Source organism: Apis cerana, linkage group LG6 (genome assembly GCF_029169275.1).
Source record: "Apis cerana isolate GH-2021 linkage group LG6, AcerK_1.0, whole genome shotgun sequence".
Taxonomy (NCBI): Eukaryota; Metazoa; Arthropoda; class Insecta; order Hymenoptera; family Apidae; genus Apis; species Apis cerana.
Window position 1 is genome coordinate 10,499,093 of NC_083857.1, and position 17,247 is coordinate 10,516,339.

The window sequence follows — 17,247 nt, forward strand, 5'->3', positions numbered from 1 at the left end:
ATTACGTTAAATCGTTTTCTAATTGAAAGTAAAACTACCGTACACGATCAATTCTGAAAACTCTCGAGTCGCGCGATATTAATTAAACACATTCTACAACGGAAACTTCGAAGGGCAAATGAATTTGAACGAATTCGTAAAAAGCAGAACACCTCGAATCGGCGAGGCGACGCTTCTCGATGGAAACAACTGGAACAGCGTTATTAATCCAAAGATTTCATCGGCTCGAAGCGGGTATATAACTCGCGAATGCTTTGGCCGATATTAATTCGGAGGGAAAAGTGATGTGAATTTTGGTCACGTCGCAAAGCCACGATGGGACGGGTGTTCGACCCTCGTCGACAAGTTCCATTGAAACTGTAAATATCTTGCAGTGGAATTCGATGGTTCGCTTTGCGAAAGTAAATACGGTACGGTATGGCATAAATGTAATGGTTCCTTTGAAGTAGAAAGCCCTCGGAGCGAATTGCGCCCGGTCGTTGCCCGCGTCAAAAGTTCGTCAGCGTGTCCGCGCTGAGGCACAAAGGGGAGAGGGAGAAATAAAGAGAGAGGGATAAGAAGGAGGGAAGGTGGTAGGTACACACAACGTGTGCAGGAGGGGGCCGTTGCTCGCAAGAGTGGAAACACCGAGTGTGGTCACGACATTGCGGGACATTCGAGTGGGAACTGAACTTGATTCGATCGTGAAACGCGAAACAATCGGCCCGCATGCCCGATGAGTTGCGGTGGCTCAGGGATCGAAAGTACGTCCTGTCGATACCAAATTACCGCATTTTCAAACGGGACAGTCCCAATTTACGAGAATCGCCGCCGCTGTCTCGCTGTAACTCTCCCTGTCTCATGGTTTTGCGCCACGTCCGCGAGCTGGCTTCGATGTCTCTTCGACATTTGATCCGCTGTAAACGGACGTATAAACGTTGACATTGATTCGAAAGATTTTATTTTCTCTCCTTTGATTCTTCTTTTTTTCCCGTTAAATTTCTAATAACGATATTTCCTTTGTTTCGAGAGCAAGGTATACACCGCACGATCCCTAACAAACCGGATGTCCATTTTATAGGTAAACAATGAATCTTCCTCCCAAAATTTCTATATTTCATAGCTGCACTCTCAATGGAATCGCGAATCGCTTTCTTTCGAACGAGTTTCTTCACGTGTTGCACATATTCCCTTGAAACCGGTCATCCTTCGAATTTCCGCGACACCGATCAAGCAAAGCGAAGTAAACAATCCCCTAATCCAGGAGATACTCGGGGGGAGGGGGGTCGGATGCCCGTAATTAGTGAGATTCGAAGGGTGATATAGGTATTGGGCGCGTTGCCCGAAGGGGTCAAAGTAGATTTGCGTAGACGCGGATTTCACCCCCGGTCCGGAAGCGCATCCCCTCCCCCCTCCTACCGCTTTTGGCAGCCACCTCTGCCAACTATCACATTGATAATCCCGGCTAATGCCGAAGGAATAATTGAGCGATGCCGTTCCGCACGATCTCCGTTCCACGAACCCGGAATTCTATCCGGATGGGCCCTGTCGGTTCTGGTTTCGACATTCGGCCCGAATGTCGATGTTAAGCTCTCTCTCTCCCCCCCCACGTCCGTGTTTCCACGCCTGCCAACCCGCAGGCCTGATAGAATAACTAAGCATTGAGTTTCAACGACGACAAACAGTTACTCGGAAGTCAATTATTAGCCAGGGGGCGCGGTAACGCGCTCTTCATCCATCCATCCATCCATCCTCCTTCTCTGCTATCGCGTACACCGCTATACCCCCGCGCAAATAATCCCCGTCTGTGTTGGTTTTTACCCTCCGCGAGAGTGTGTACGCCGATGAAATTTTTAAAATCCGTCAAATTGAGGGAAATAGACGCCCCCCTCCTCCGTCTAATCACGCTCGTTACACGGTAATGACGAGCACGCCCCTCGTTTTAACTTTCGTGTCCCGTGTTTTTCATCCTCCAACGGAAGGATAATAAGCGCAATGGATAAGGGAACACGCGATCGAGTATACTTTACGGGCTGTGTGCATTCATTGGCTAGTCGGAATCGAGGAAACGAGGAAGGAGTAATGGTAATGGATAGTTTGAATAGCGGTTTCGACGGATTTTAATTAATGGAATTTTTTCGAAATGATTGGCAATTCGTATGTGCAAGTGTGGAGGAAGTAGTTAAGAAGCGATATTGGGAAAAATCAATTTTTATACTTTTTAGATTCAAACGAGTATTCATATCGGTTTATATTGTAAAAATACAGTGTACAGTGTCAATATTGAAAATTATTTTTTGGTTCTACCAGAACCATCTTTTGAAAGAAAGACGATAATTATTGATTTAATTTATATAATTTTCTTTTTTTTTTTTTAATTTCTTTTGAAATAAGAGATTTTCGTGCAGCGAATTCTATGATTTAAAAAGGTTTTCGCCTGTGCGAACAATGAATTTGATGCTATTAATATTTATAAAAATTTTCTGGGACAATAACGGCCGAGGATTAATTCTAATTACCAGAGAATCTCAAATGAACTCTTTATTAAATTATTCGTTTTTCGGTTCGCGTTAATATTTTTTGATATTATTTCGGTCAACGGGAGGAGGAAGGGAGAGAGAGAAAAAAAAGAAAAATGTATTTTCCTTCTACATAAACTCTCACATTTTTATACGGTTTGTTATGAAAGCAAATAATATCTGGTAGAAATATTTGCCCATATTTTATGGAGAACGAAAAGCAGAGAAGAGATGAAAACAGGAACTCGTGCAACGATAGCCAACTTTGTTTTAAATATCAGATGTTCGAAGTAATGTTGAATGTACATAAATAGAATAACAAAATGAGCACTTAATAAAGGAATCTCCAATTTGATACGCGTTGAACTCCAGCAAGTAGTACTATAACGTTTCCAGGCTTTTTTTTTACAGAAAAAATGCATTATAAAGTTTTAACGATGTTTAAAAACATTGGTTAAATACTTTTAAATTTAAATATATAAATATATATATATGCACATATTTCTTAATTTATAATTTCTTTTTATTTTTTATTTTTTTTAAGTTTTAAATGATTATTATAGAAACAATTCTCTCAAACTCTGATCAAGCATATTTCAATTCACATACACGCAGTACATAACACAATGAATTTCAATGAAAGTAAATTACACGTCCGCAATAAACTGTAAATTTTACGATACAAGTTGGAAGGAAAATTTTAAAACTAATATGTGGCAAACTAAACGATCCTTTTTCTACATCCACCAATATTTTTCCCAACTTAAACACTCATATCGAAACGATTAAAAACAATTATAATAACTTCGATATAAAAATTTTACGTTCTACTTCTCTCTCTTTTTTTTCTAAAATAACATTTTTAATCCAAAATATCAACATTCGTGACAACGAAATAAATATCACTCATTGTCTCTACTCGCTCTCCTCATACAAAAAAGATTTACGATGGAACAACAAACAGATAGACAGAAATACAATCAATATTCAAACATCACACCATTTATCACACTGACCACACACAATCGTTAATCGAAAACATGCTTTTTCCATGCTTTCTCGATGCTTAGAGGCATTCGAGACATATACTTTTTACGATTCCTCCTAATTCTACTCCCACGAAATACAACTGATAAAAAATTCGAAATATCCACGCAGACTTACCGCGCTTCCAAGTTACAAAATATAATCTGCAATCCAAAAAAAAAAGGAAAACGATCGACCACGCGTTAATTATGAAAACGCGAGCGTGCCCAGTAGTATCAGAGACGAATGCTTTTTTGAACGATGCTTAGTGCCCCCAGTCGCTCTCTTTCAATCCGGCCGATGAGCCCAATTGAATCGACGTTTCGAGCGTAATCCAGCTTTATTGGGGAGCGGCGACAAAGCAAAACTGGTTCGTATGCTCGCCTTAATCCCCACGGGCGTCAATGGCGTGAAAACTTGAACGGTTCGAGGCCGTGGCAGCCAGCGACGAAGCCGGCCACTCGATCCGTGGAAGGGGCTCGCGGCCATTCAGTAGTCGCTTTTAACGCTGAAAAGCGCCCCAAAGAAGAAAAGCGGCTGCACCCTCCTCCTCCTCCTCCCTCTCCATCCTCCTCCTTCTCCTTCTAAGGCTCGTTCGCTCGTGAAAGTGAGGCATGCCATCGGAAAGTGGACACTTCTCCCAAAGACTTGGAGAACATCAAGCGTCAAAGTGCTTGGACACATTTTCAGGAGGTAACCATTGGAAAATCTTGGAAAGTAGTACCGCCTATTCGGTATATATTTCTTCCCTTCGAAAGAGAAGATCGTCGTATAGCTCCGTATCCATCGAATCCGCTTGATATATTGTAGAAATGTATTTTGCTTTTTGAAACGTGAACTGTTTCACCGTTTCGAGAACTCGTTTTTAGATATAGATTAATGTTTAAGTTGTGCGTGACAATGGATGGGATATCTGAATCCAATGTTCCTTTCCTGACGTGTTTTTATAGATCATTTGTAGATCAAGAGAAATATACAATATGTAAAATAGGAGTTCAGATTCGCGTAAATGGATTTAATCATACATTCAGTTTATTTTTCGAATTACACAATTAGCCTGTTTGTTTCCATTCGTAACATAGGTTCGTATGATTGGAGTAACGATATGAACACAGATAATAGAAGTTCAATAGAGTATAATTGATCAAGCATCGACTTGGGATATCTATTTACATTAAACGTCGTCCGTTATAACGGATCCATTGCTATTTCTCCAAAAAGACGATTGAAAAAACCATTCAATCTACGTACAACAATAGAGTAGATTAATCGGTTATCTTGGGGAAAGGTCAGATATTTTCATATTTTTCCATCTCAGAGACAACGGATCGCTATTCGGTGGACCAATGATAATTTTCTATTCTCAAAGAAGGAAAGAAAGGAAGGAAGGAAGAGAGAGAGACAGAGTAATAGGGCGCCAAACGATCAGCACTTTCAACCGAGCTCCGGTAAGCTCCTTTTCTCTTGCAGCTTGTTCCTCTAATCCTTCGCTCTCTTCCTCCTCGCGCTCTATTCAACTTCCTCGAAATTCTTTCAGCAAAGCCTCCCCCCTCCTTTATCTCTTTCGACGATGTGCTCGACGTTTAAATACTTTGAGCATAGTTCTCTCGTATGAAGGGAGCCTCGAAGCGTAACTCTTTATCCTCCTCTTGTCTTTCACGTGAATGCCTGGACCGTGATTTTTAGTCGTGCATGCCGCGCCCTACTGCTCCCCCTCTCGATGCAACGACGACTCTGTTTCATATGTTAATTTGCTATTTCGAAAGAAATTTCGACGAATATTAGACTTTGAGGCGCCTCGAGATGCGATGGAGGATGAAACGTGTAGGATTCTTTTTTTATCATCCAAGAATTCATTTTTTGAAAGTATCAAGGAGGTACTAATGCGATTAATATTGCTGGGTTGTAGGATTATAATAGATGTTGCGCTTGGAATAGAAATTTTGTAATTTGTAAATACGATGGAAGATTATTGCTTATCTTTGATTCCGTGAGTATAGTTCAAAGAATTATGACAGGTCGCGGTTATTGACTTTTTAAATTGTCCCTCTTTTGATCTTGTTGTTACACCTTAAAATCTCTCTCGTGCCTTTATTCCGCAACGAAACCGTTTAAAAGCCTCTTTGGACATAATACATTCTCTCGGAAGTTTCATATCAACCTCTTTTTCTTTCCTTTATTTCTTTTTTTCTTTTTTTCATTATATTGTTAAAAGGAAAGATAAATACAGTAGATTCGAAATTGCGTGGAATTTGAATGCACTTCAGAAGAAACTTTGGGAAAAATTTCGAACAAAAAATTACATTTCTACTAACCTCGAATTATGTATGTATAAAACATTACGATTTTTGTAAAATAAAACTTGGGATTGATATTTTTAAAAATTGTCAAAGAATAAGTATCTCAAAGTGAAATTTTAACGTTTCTAAAAAATATATCAATTTTTTAATCTTTTGAAATTAATATATATTCTTTTTTTAGTATTACGAATATGAAGATTAAAAAAATTAGATATGTGTTTTAAATTTTAACTCTGTTTCGTCGTTCTACGTGGTAATGTGCGTAATAAATATTACTAAACGAAAATAACATTTTGTTGATAAACATCTCTATATTTTTACCAAAATATTAAATTCATAACATAAATTCATTTTACGATATTACGTGTATTTCGTATATAGCTAAAATATTTTTCATAACGGGCGATACGATAGATCGAAAAAAAAAAATCCATGAATAAATTAACTCTAGCATTTGATTGAAATCTCTTAAATATTTTTATCGAGATCGTTCACGAAATTTATTATATTGTTAAACATCACAATTTATTTCCGCACAATCCAATAAAAACATATCCATTAATATCCATAATTTCTTTCCCCAAAATTAATCCAAAGTTAATCGAGATAATTTAAATCAACTCATAAATCGATTAACTTTTCAGTTTAAACATCATCGGTGTATCACTCGAGCGAGTTATTCCAATCATCGAGTGAAAATTTTGTGGACAATGTATGGAACAATTTTTAACGGGGAATTATACCCAACATTTTTTATCTTAACGAGGCTTTGTTTCATTCTCGATCGAGTTGCATTGTAAACGCGATCGCTTTAATGGATAGCCCGCCGTATCGAGTCGATAATACATACTATCGTGTATACCTGTTTCGGCCTTCAAGTAGTTGTAATCCTCATTTCGCATATCGAATGAAGTTTTTAGTCACGCGCCGGTACCCGTTCCTCCGCGATGAATAAACTCGCTTAATTAAATTATGCATGAACGCACGCTCGTTTCTTTCCACTCGTTGGCGGGATTTTTTTAAACGAAATCGTATTAAATCGTTGAATCGCGTTTTCGGTTTTGCATCGTTGCTGGTTCTCCACCGTTGCACAACTCGTTTTGTACATTTGATGAAAACGTTCGAATTCCTAGCAATTTTTTAATCGGCGTTCTTTACAGTGACGATTAAAAAGTACGTATTTTAATAATTTTATGAACGCGAGTTTGTACACGTGTACGTATAATACGCATGTATATGGTTTATTTTTTTGCGACAGATGAGCGAGTACTCTTGTTGTGCTTATTACCGTGCGTATCGGATGAAAAAGTTAATTATGGATCGAGAGAAGAATAATCGTAAAGCGCTGAAGTGTAATTAGACGTTTTAGCGAAAAAGTTTTTTGGAATATTTAACGTTTAAACTGTCGACCTATATTCCTGTCCATGAAAGGATACGTATTACTTTTAAATGTAATATTTTTAAAAATAAATTAATATTAAAACGTATTAAATTTAAAAGCGTATAATTTTGTGTCTATCTATTATTTGAATCTCAATAGAATATTCTATTTAACATATCCAAATTTTTCGTTCGTTTATTAATCAATGCTATTAATTATTCCAATATGCTTAACTATTCAATTCAAAATAGTCTTATAGCTCTGTATAATTAATCATCAAACCTGATAAAATATTATTATTCCCTCAAGATACGTTTAACTCTCTTACACAAATTAACTCGAAAAAAAAATACTTTGAAAAAGAAATAACATCGTGATCGCCTCATGATAATTTCATTTTATTCCTATTCGAAGACCGAATATATAAAAGCCGTGATGTATGGTATGCTTGCCCCGAATCCGTGCGTGTAGCCCCCTTCTTTTTATCGCGATTTCGTAAAATTGGTAGGGTCAATGGCTCAGGGCAAGTTCGATTTTAAGCACCGTCGATCGCTCGGATTTTCACTGTGAAATAGAATATTGATCATAATGTCTCCATCCGATTCTATATAAATGTCTTACGATCCCATAACACGAATTCGTTCTGTGTTTTTCTCTATGGCCGCCGGTGATCTCCATGAAACGTTTATTGCCAAGTTAGAGAAATCTAAAGTACGATTATTCGAAAAATTTTTATTGAGCTTTTGGATACGATATTCTTTTATACGAACTTTTACACTTAGAGAAAAATATGGATTTGTTGAAGAGATAATCGTTAAATTCAATGACTTCGTATTGACAAAATCGCGATAAAAAGAGAAATTTCTATGAAGTAATTTAATTCGAAGATTGACATAGGGTATGTAACACCAGTTTTCTTCTATTGCTTTCTTACTTTTGTGCTTCACGTTCTTGCCAGATTACGTTCGATGGAAAAAAGAAAAATTTTACGAAATTTTTACGCTCCTCGTGTCTTTCATTTTGCTCAGCTATATTTCGTTCTCGTTTTTTCTTTCTTTCCTCTGATCCGTTCACGTACCTCCGCACTATCCAATCATCGTTCAATCACTGTTTTTCTATCATATACTCCTCTTCCTCTTCCTTTATACAGAATTTACAATAACAATAATCTATATAAAATTGAACACAATGCGAAGATTTAAGAATTATCGATGAGGGTAAATTTATTACGTTAGTTTCCAGTCTTTTTTGAGAGAAGAAAGAAGATTAAGAAGACAAATAAATTCAAAATAAAAAAAAAATCACGCGCACAATCTAATAATCACAAAATGAAAGGTATATTTCATCTAAAATTATTATTATTCGCGAAGAAGAAGAGTCAAAAAACTCAGAGATCGTAAAGAACGCTTTAAATTCCAATTCCAACAACATTACGAGGAACGTACCTACCGCATCGCGCAAAATGTGACCCAACTTCGCAATCATAATTCGCAAACGAAATTAAAACAGATGGCCTCTACATCAACTCTCATCCCTTTATCCTTTCCTCCCATTTGACACGAAGGTTTTTTCCCACTTGAGTCTGGAATCACCATACGTCTTACCATCATCTTCCGTCGAACAAAACGTCGCTACTCGTTCAAAGAGATTTGCCACGCTGTTAGTTCCGCTTAATTAGAACTCCCAGGTAATGGAACATCGGATCACGGAGGGGGGTGTGCATGTTGGAATTAGCGAACGAAAAGGAAAGAAAGAAAGAGAAAAAAGGAATATGAAAACGTAGAGCGTAGAGTGCGTGATGCCATTATTTTTCTCGCGATAATTAATTGTCATCTCTGGCAGCTGGAAATAAAAAAAGAAAAAAAGAGAAGAAGAAAGAAAGGGCGCGCACCACCTGTCGCGACGAGACGAGGCTTTATATTTCCAATATTATCTCGCCTGTAATTTCTCACCGACGACGATGCATGGTTCGTAATGTTCCTCGAGGTTAATCCTTTTTGCGAAATTATGATCTCCCCAGTCACGTTTAACCGCGGCCAATAGTTTCGTTCCGGAACTAGATGTAGCTCATTTCCAACCGGCTTTATCAACTGTCCAGAGGCGCGAAGATAAATCTGGGAACAGAGCCGGTTGGATGGCGTGTGTGCGCTGACTGGTGATTGGCCATCATGGATGTGAAAAGAAAGGGATGTCGGTGGAAATATCAGAGGAAAAAGGATAAGGATGTATGGATGTGCATGCATGGAAATTAATATTGAAGTAAGAGGAAAGAGATGAGACTGGTTAATGAAAGTTTAATGAAAGATAAGTAACTCGCGAATGTTTGAAATAGAATGTTTATGGAAATATATCTGTAAATTTTCTTGTTATTCTTGATTTAATTTATGTCCCTGTTATTGTGACAAGAAGTATTTTTGTGTAGAAGTATTTTTATAGGAAAAATGAATGTACGTGATCCAATGAATGTGATCAGATCCTAAGAGAATATTTTACGATTTGGCTAAAGAACTTGCAACAGCTTTCGTGGATCCAGAGAGCCATTAAGAATATAACGACGTTCATAACGAAATTGGCAAGAATTCTTTGGCAACTTTCCCAATATCTCAATTGTAATCGTTCTATCATCCACAATTTGCATCACTTTGCATCTCGTGCAATTCGATGATATCGTTACGTGAACCGATGAAGCATTAAAAACTATGCCGAGAAATCTCGATATTTTTACAAATAAAGGATGCACGCAATTCGAAACACAATTTTGAAAAATTTTAATTTCGTATCGATATTTTCAAGAACATACTTCGTTTCAACGGCAATTCAACTGCTGAATCTTATTTGGAATCATCAGTTTCGAGCATCAACAAATATCAGCAATAAAACTTTGATTTAATTGTAATGATACGAAATAATTGTTGGTGATGAAGCACGATCGTATAAATTTTCATTTCATCATCGTCCATCTCTGAAACGATTTTTATTATTTGAGAATGACGGAAATTGTTATCCATCGTAATCTTCCAGAAACGAGTTAACGGATCAAGATGGAAGCAGACTGTCCAAGACTGTCACGCTTAATCTCTCGTTTCTTTTTCGAATAACCGGAAACTCGGTATAGTGGAAGGAATTTCTGCAGGCGTCGTACCTTCTCGAAGAGTAATCCATTCTTAAAATAAGCCTATTCTGGTAACGAAACTCTGTTCTTCCATCTTATATACAACGTGTTATTTAATCAATATTTTTTACGAAAATTCAACGTAACATAATCAAGAATAATAACTTAATTATCTGGTCAAGATAAATGATTATTTTATATGCTTGAATTATATTTCAATTTCTATTTTGTATTTAAATAATGGAAATATTAGCCTCTATCCTTGAAACGTCAACGTACGATTTTTCGATCAAATATTCATAGAGCAATTTTGACATTTACAACTAAAAGGAGGAACCGACAGATCTCGAATGTAATTTCACTTGAATCAAAACAAACTTGTCATCTTATTATTATTGATCTGTTCCATTCCTTTAACTTCGTCATTCAAAATTCTCGCACACAATCAAACATACACACACAAATAGAAAACACATATTCAAACACATATTCAACCGTTTATTCATTTCGTATGAAATTTAATTCGAACCATTCGAACCAAATCTTCCAATTCCACGTTTCCAATTTATCAGCTTTGATCTACTATCGCTCCCGTTCACGCCATAAATTACCAGACACCCAGTATGCACGTACACATGCCAACGAAGACGTGCAGCCGGTCTCGAAGCCAGGGAATACAAGCAGCGCACGATCTCGCGAGGAATGCCACATAACCCCATTCCTCCGGTATCCACCAGCTGGTGGAGCTTGCGAGCATTAAAAATGGTAGAACCGCCACGGGCTAAAAGCTGCTCGCGATACGTGTCCATCTCTCTCTCTGTCTCTTCTTCTCCCTCTCTCCCTCTGTCTTCCTTCGTGATGCTAAATTGGGATATTCACGACGGCTTAATAGTCGGGCCCACGTGCCGTTCCACGAGGACGTGTTCATATATCTATACCCCTAGCTACGTGTAAATATACACACACACACAGACGTGTTAGTGCGGGAATAACGCGGAAACCTGACAGTGAGTGAAAGGGATAAGAGAAGAGAATAGGCAGGATGAGCGACGATGACGGGAAGACGGTGCCAATTCCGCGAGACGTTTACACGAAGGGTATGTGACGTGCGGGAGCCCCGTCGTGACGAATGATCTGTCAGGTGGTTACTTGGCCCCTCGTGCAACCCAAGGCTGCAACAGGGAACTGCAAGGGACGGAGGCTCGAGCGCGCCTCTTTTGAGACCGTGCCAAAAAACACGTAGCCCGTGAATGAAACGGGCGGAATCGCTGCAAATCATTCCGGCATTCCTCTTGCTTCGATAATTCACGCGCGACCGCGATACACCATCACGGATTTCGCGGCCGAAAAAAGCTGCAATTTCGAGTCTTTCGCTCGTATAATAAAAGGTTACATCGAGCGGGACATGTGATGGCGTGATGGCGGCCTGGTTGTAGAGGGCGCGCGAGTTGGACGGGGCGGGGGTTATATAAAAATGTTTATTGGCCGGACGAGGGCAAACAACGCGTTATTTTAACGTTTTTTTTCTTTTTTTCTTTTTTCTTTTTTTTTTTTTTTTTTCGTATGTTACCAGCGCGACGGGTCGGTGAAAAATTTATTCTCGGTGAAAAATATTGGATCGACGATGCGCGTGTTTTTATATAGGCCCTTGAAGGTATCAATAATGTCGCTCGGTTCGGTACTTGGCGCGTTAACGTGGTGGTCGATCAATTTTTTAAACGTCTGCCAAGCGCGTTACGATATTGAGCACGTTGACGAAAATTTACATTTGAAATATAAATGGAATGAATGCGAAATGAATGGTTTCAGCAATGATCTATAGTGGATGCAACTGGTATTTGGGATACGAGCGTATTACGAATCATTGTATTTTGTTCATTTTTATTATTAATTCGTCGAAATCAGTGTGTTTTGCACCAGTGTTGTACGACTTCGTCCCAATTGAATTAATTGTTATCCGTCAATATTGTATGTATACAATATCAATCAGAATTCACGTATTCACTTTCTTAAACGTATAAACGAACAAACGATGAAATTCTGATCTGATTGAACGTGTTTTAATCGAATAGAATATGGGATCGTACACGAACACCTTTCTGTTTTCTCCTATTTGCCTGGATATGCATACCGGAAGATCTTGCTCCCGCTTTCTAGAACTATACACAAAAATCATATTACACTCTGTTCCCTTCTCTCAGCTGAATCAGTCCGATGCACACTGGTAGAAATCACTCGAATGCGAATATCAGCTCGTAGCTGACCATTCGACCGATCTCTCTTCGTGGTATTCCTCGCACGTACATCAGAGAGGTACGATATTGTTAGGCGAATTCGTTTCATCTCCGGTTTTCTACCACTACACCCCCACGCTTCTCTGTTCTTTACGTTTTCTATTCTTCCTGCCAATAGAGCAAATTGCACCAGGGACTTTACCGAAAATGAGAGACACGCCGCTGAATTATTGCGTTGGAAATCAGAATTTCGAGTAGAAGATACATCGATACAACAGAGCTGGCCATGCGAATAAACTGAGCAACGGATCGATATGCCTAAACTTATCAAAATATTCCGGAAACGTATCATTTTATTTCCATCTTTTCCTAGATTTTTGTATTTTATTTTTCTTTTTTTTTTCTCGAGTTTACAACTCCTAATACTTCTCTATTTCTCGAAATATATTCTATTAAATAAAATATTTTAATTAAAAAATCTCAAACGTAATGAAAAGAACACTTAAAATAATTAACGAAGCATTGTATCGCCAATTGAAATTTCGCAGTATAGCAGAGAGCAACGAATCTAACACTTCCTGCGAAGACGTTCCACCATGGCGTTCATTGACTCGAGAGACAATCCTCGTCGATTGGCGCCGATGATTGACATTTGCTTAGCGAGCCATTCCAGATCGACGCGTAGCTGTATATCTTCGGGTACGATCGCTAATTGACTGGATTCTTGTCTGACACACGATTTGTCATCGTCGTTGACGCGATTCTCCATTGTCATCGATCGTTTCCTCGTACTTATTAAGCGATCCGCGGTTCGAGTGGAATTTTGATTCGCTTGTATAGAGATAATTGCATTCCCGTGATCGTGATTGTGAATAAACGATTATTTTTAACTTCGTAATAAGTTACGAAGTCGTTACGTAGTTTCCTCATTTTTAAGAAGAAGTTTTAATACGAATATTTCTTATTTCATGCGCGTTTTGTATTTCTTTTCTTTTTTTAGTTTGTTATTTACATTTAATATTATTGATATATTGAACAATATAATTAACTTTTATTATTTCTTCGTTGTTGTTGCAGGTATTCACTTCTAAGATTATTCGAAGCCTCCGAGCATTTTTAGGGAGATTATTCCAATATTTCAAAGGTTTAAAAATGTATGTAATATTAAATTTCTTTTTCTTTCTAATATATTTAAATTTTTTAACAATATTTATTGCACGAACGAAAAAGGAAGAATAATTATACAATTGATTCAGGAAAGAAGAATTTTTTATTTTTAAAAATTTTCTCTCTCGATCTTTTATTCTTGAAAATTTAAAATCTCTTTGAGCTTGTAACGTTTCTTAGCATACACTGTCTTTTGCGTATATCGCAACGAATTTTATTATGGATTTCAAGGATGCATCCGAGCGTGCTTTCCATTGACCACTGACCAAGATTTTTAAGTAGTCAACTGTTTAATCAAAAATTGAGAGAAATATTCTCTGGTCCGTATTCCAGTTCTGTACTTTCTGAGAAACTAGGTCTTTGATTCGCCTTCTACGTTAGTTTCTTCTATCAATATTTTATGTCAGTTTTTCGTGAGTCGAGCTCTTCCAACTTTTTTCTCTTTCTTCTGAAAAAAGTTAATCCGAATAATTTTTTTAATATCACAACCAATCTCATCAACAATCCAAGGATGTATCATAACGTCGACTATGACTACCAACTTTTTTTACTAAATCAAATAGAAATTGTTCTAATTCTAATTCAAACATCTCTAAATTACGCGTTTCTTCAAAATCTATCTTCTCAATCTAATACGATCGTTCAAACAAAATTTTAACTTAAAAGGTTGGAATAATTCGAGTAAAGTTTGCGAATTTAATAATTATTATAATACAATGTAAAGAATCCTCTCTTCTTCAAGTCTTCATCATCGATAAAATTTCCACAAAGGAGATAAAAATTTCTTTTATCTTTTTTTTTCTTTTTTTATATAATTTCTAAAACAAACCCATTGTACATGTATAACGTGACGATGAATTTTCACGTAGAAGTCTGTATTCAATACGAAGGCTGCAACTCGCGAACGTTAATGACCAGCGGAGCGCTTTTACTTTTCTCTCTTTCTTACGTTTATGGGCAGAAGTACAGCACGCAGAGGGAAGGAACGTTTGCAAATTGTTTGCGGTTTACCAAGCTGTATGTAGAACGGCCAATATCAACTCTGTGTATGCGCGATATTCCTTTCCCCGAGACCTGTGGCCACGCAGGCCGTAAGAGAACCAATATCTCGCCGAAACTCCTTTTCGCCGTGTGCCGTCCCATTTTCAACTCGAAACGCCGAAATGAACTTTTCTCCGTCCCGTTTCAAAGGATTTACCCTCCGAGCCGGGCCGAGTTTCGCGATGCTGGCTCCAGCCTAGGCTCTCTGGATCTCACCTCCACCACGATCTCACGCGCCACCACGTTAACAGCATCCGGGATGGTTCTTCTCTTGCGAATAACTTCGAACTCCGCGTGGCGTGACGCGTGTGTATGTATGTACCTTGCACACGTAATATGTACTCGTGTATGTGTGTGTGTGTACATACGCGCGTCAGCCATTCGGTCTTTAGTTCCGGTTCAAAGGTCAAAGCCTACCAACCCGCTGCCTCGCGGCCAGCAAGGAGATGCTCGAATACATTTTTTTCCACCTCTTCCCTTGTGTTTCCCTTTCGCCGATCTTCTCTTCGCTTTGCTTTCGCATTGGCCGGTGATCGTTTCGAAATATTCGATTCGAGGATAATATTGAAATCTATCCATCCGTTAGATCAATCTCGCAGTGGTAATTTTAAGATATCTTTATTATCTTTTCTTTCTTCTTTATAGGGAAATCGCAGGAGTAGTGCATCGTTGAAAGCAAAGAAAGAAAGAAAGTCACTACGTGGTTAGTCCGTATTATATAAAGCGTTGAGCCGATAGCGTCCGAATATTACCGATCCGATCCGAAGTCAAACACCGGGAGCTATAGGTGAAGAGTGTATATCCAATATTCGCCACGACGATTCTATCCGAACTTGCCCGATTCGTGCCGAGCTCGTGATCTCAGGATCCCCCCTGTATTTCCACTATTTGCATTCCAATCGAAACTTCTCCACGCGCACACGTGGAAATACGCTGTGAGAGACGAACGAAGGAAAAGGATTCGTGTATTCGCCAGGCATTGGTGAATTCGGCTCGATTCGACGAGAACGTATCGAGCGTGTGTTCTGTGTATCCTGTATAGGCGTGCGCGGATCGGTTGCGTGTTTTTACGAGGAGTATCCATTCGAAATGTCGCGCGAGGAGAAGCGCGGTGCGAACGGGGGAGGGGAGTATCGTGCACTCTACTTTATTACTTCTCTGGCATAATTTACTTTCGCCTCTCTTACTTGCACAGGCCACGAAATCGAATCCCCGGCGACGAGAGCGGGGAAACGAGAGTGACGATGTCAAGTGCTATGCGAGTAAATAACGTCCTCCCTCATTTTTCCATCTTTTCGATTCTCTCTTCTACCTTTGCGCGATTAATCGTTCTTGCGATCTTCCATTTTTGCATGTCGAGGTCGAGGGAGAAGATTTTGAACGACAAAAGAGAAAAAATTTTTCTTCGATATATATTATCGATAAATTTGAAACATTCTCCACATCCGGTTTGATTTAAACTTGGAACACTGAATTTTATCTATGGCAGAAAAGATTTTGAATGATATCGAAAATTTCGTATGATTGATAAAACGCGTTGTTCCTCACAATTTTTGAAAATAAAAATATCAAATTATTGCTCCATCCACCGCTTAATCTTGATCCAATTTCACGGTACGAGAAGTGAACATATAATAGGAAAAGAGAGAAATGAAATAACAATATCTTTTTCTTTCATCATAGATTAAAAAAAAAAGAAGCTGAAGAGAAATAGCCGACAACAATCGCGTAGTTCCCCAAGATTTCGCGGCCAGGTTTACAAACGGCCGTGATTTCGAGCGGAATGAAAGTAAACCCCGCCGAGTTGGCGAGTTTACAGAATTACTAGTTTCTACCGGTTCTAAATTTCCGACAACTGCTACAAGGTATCGAATAGTTGGCGAGTCGAGGAGCACACTGTTCGGCGAAGTTCGGTCATTGGTCGATGCGTTCGCTTCTAAAAAGTGATCTAAACCAACCTTCGGCATTCCGTTTCCCTCTCCATTTCCAACTATCTTACGAACATCGTGCCTCCTGAAACGTGAAAATTTCTCGAACGCTTACCTCCCGAAACTTTCCTACCAACTCTCTACCATTATTTACCATGCTTCACCATTTTCATGATTCCATTCCCTCGAAACAGACTTTCCATCGATTGATCATTCAAACGAATATTTTGTCTTCCGTGCTACTTTGCATAATCGACGGTCTATCCTGGCAAAGGGATGATAGACGGTGAGAGGGAAAAAGGGTGGAAAAAGGAGGCGACTTCAAAGAGTCGCGGTAGCCGCGTTAGCATATTTTTGACTCGGTCCTAGAGTTTCCATGCTTCTTTTTCGACACGTGTCCCATATGTTTTCGGTAATCTTGGTGGAAATAGGAGCACGCTCGGACCTTTGAAGGTATTTCATCTGTCAGTGGAGCGCGGTAATCGCCGAGGGAAGGGGTCATGTAGTCCGCGATTAAATGTTGTCAGAAATTTCTTTCTCTCGCTTACTTTAATTAAGTT

General features: G+C 38.7%; 1 protein-coding gene across 2 annotated transcripts in view; it reads left to right on the top strand.

Moving 5' to 3' along the window:
* The first annotated feature begins 13,685 nt into the window (after positions 1–13,685).
* Positions 13,686–17,247, top strand: part of LOC107993834 (leucine-rich repeat-containing protein 24) — a 314,678-nt gene continuing 311,116 nt past the window's right edge. The window contains exon 1 of one of the 2 annotated variants that reach the window (XM_062076331.1): positions 13,686–13,705. The gene's annotated coding sequence lies outside the window, so the exon portion shown is untranslated. The remainder of the gene's footprint in view (positions 13,706–17,247) is intronic. The other variant, XM_062076329.1, reaches the window with a different exon arrangement.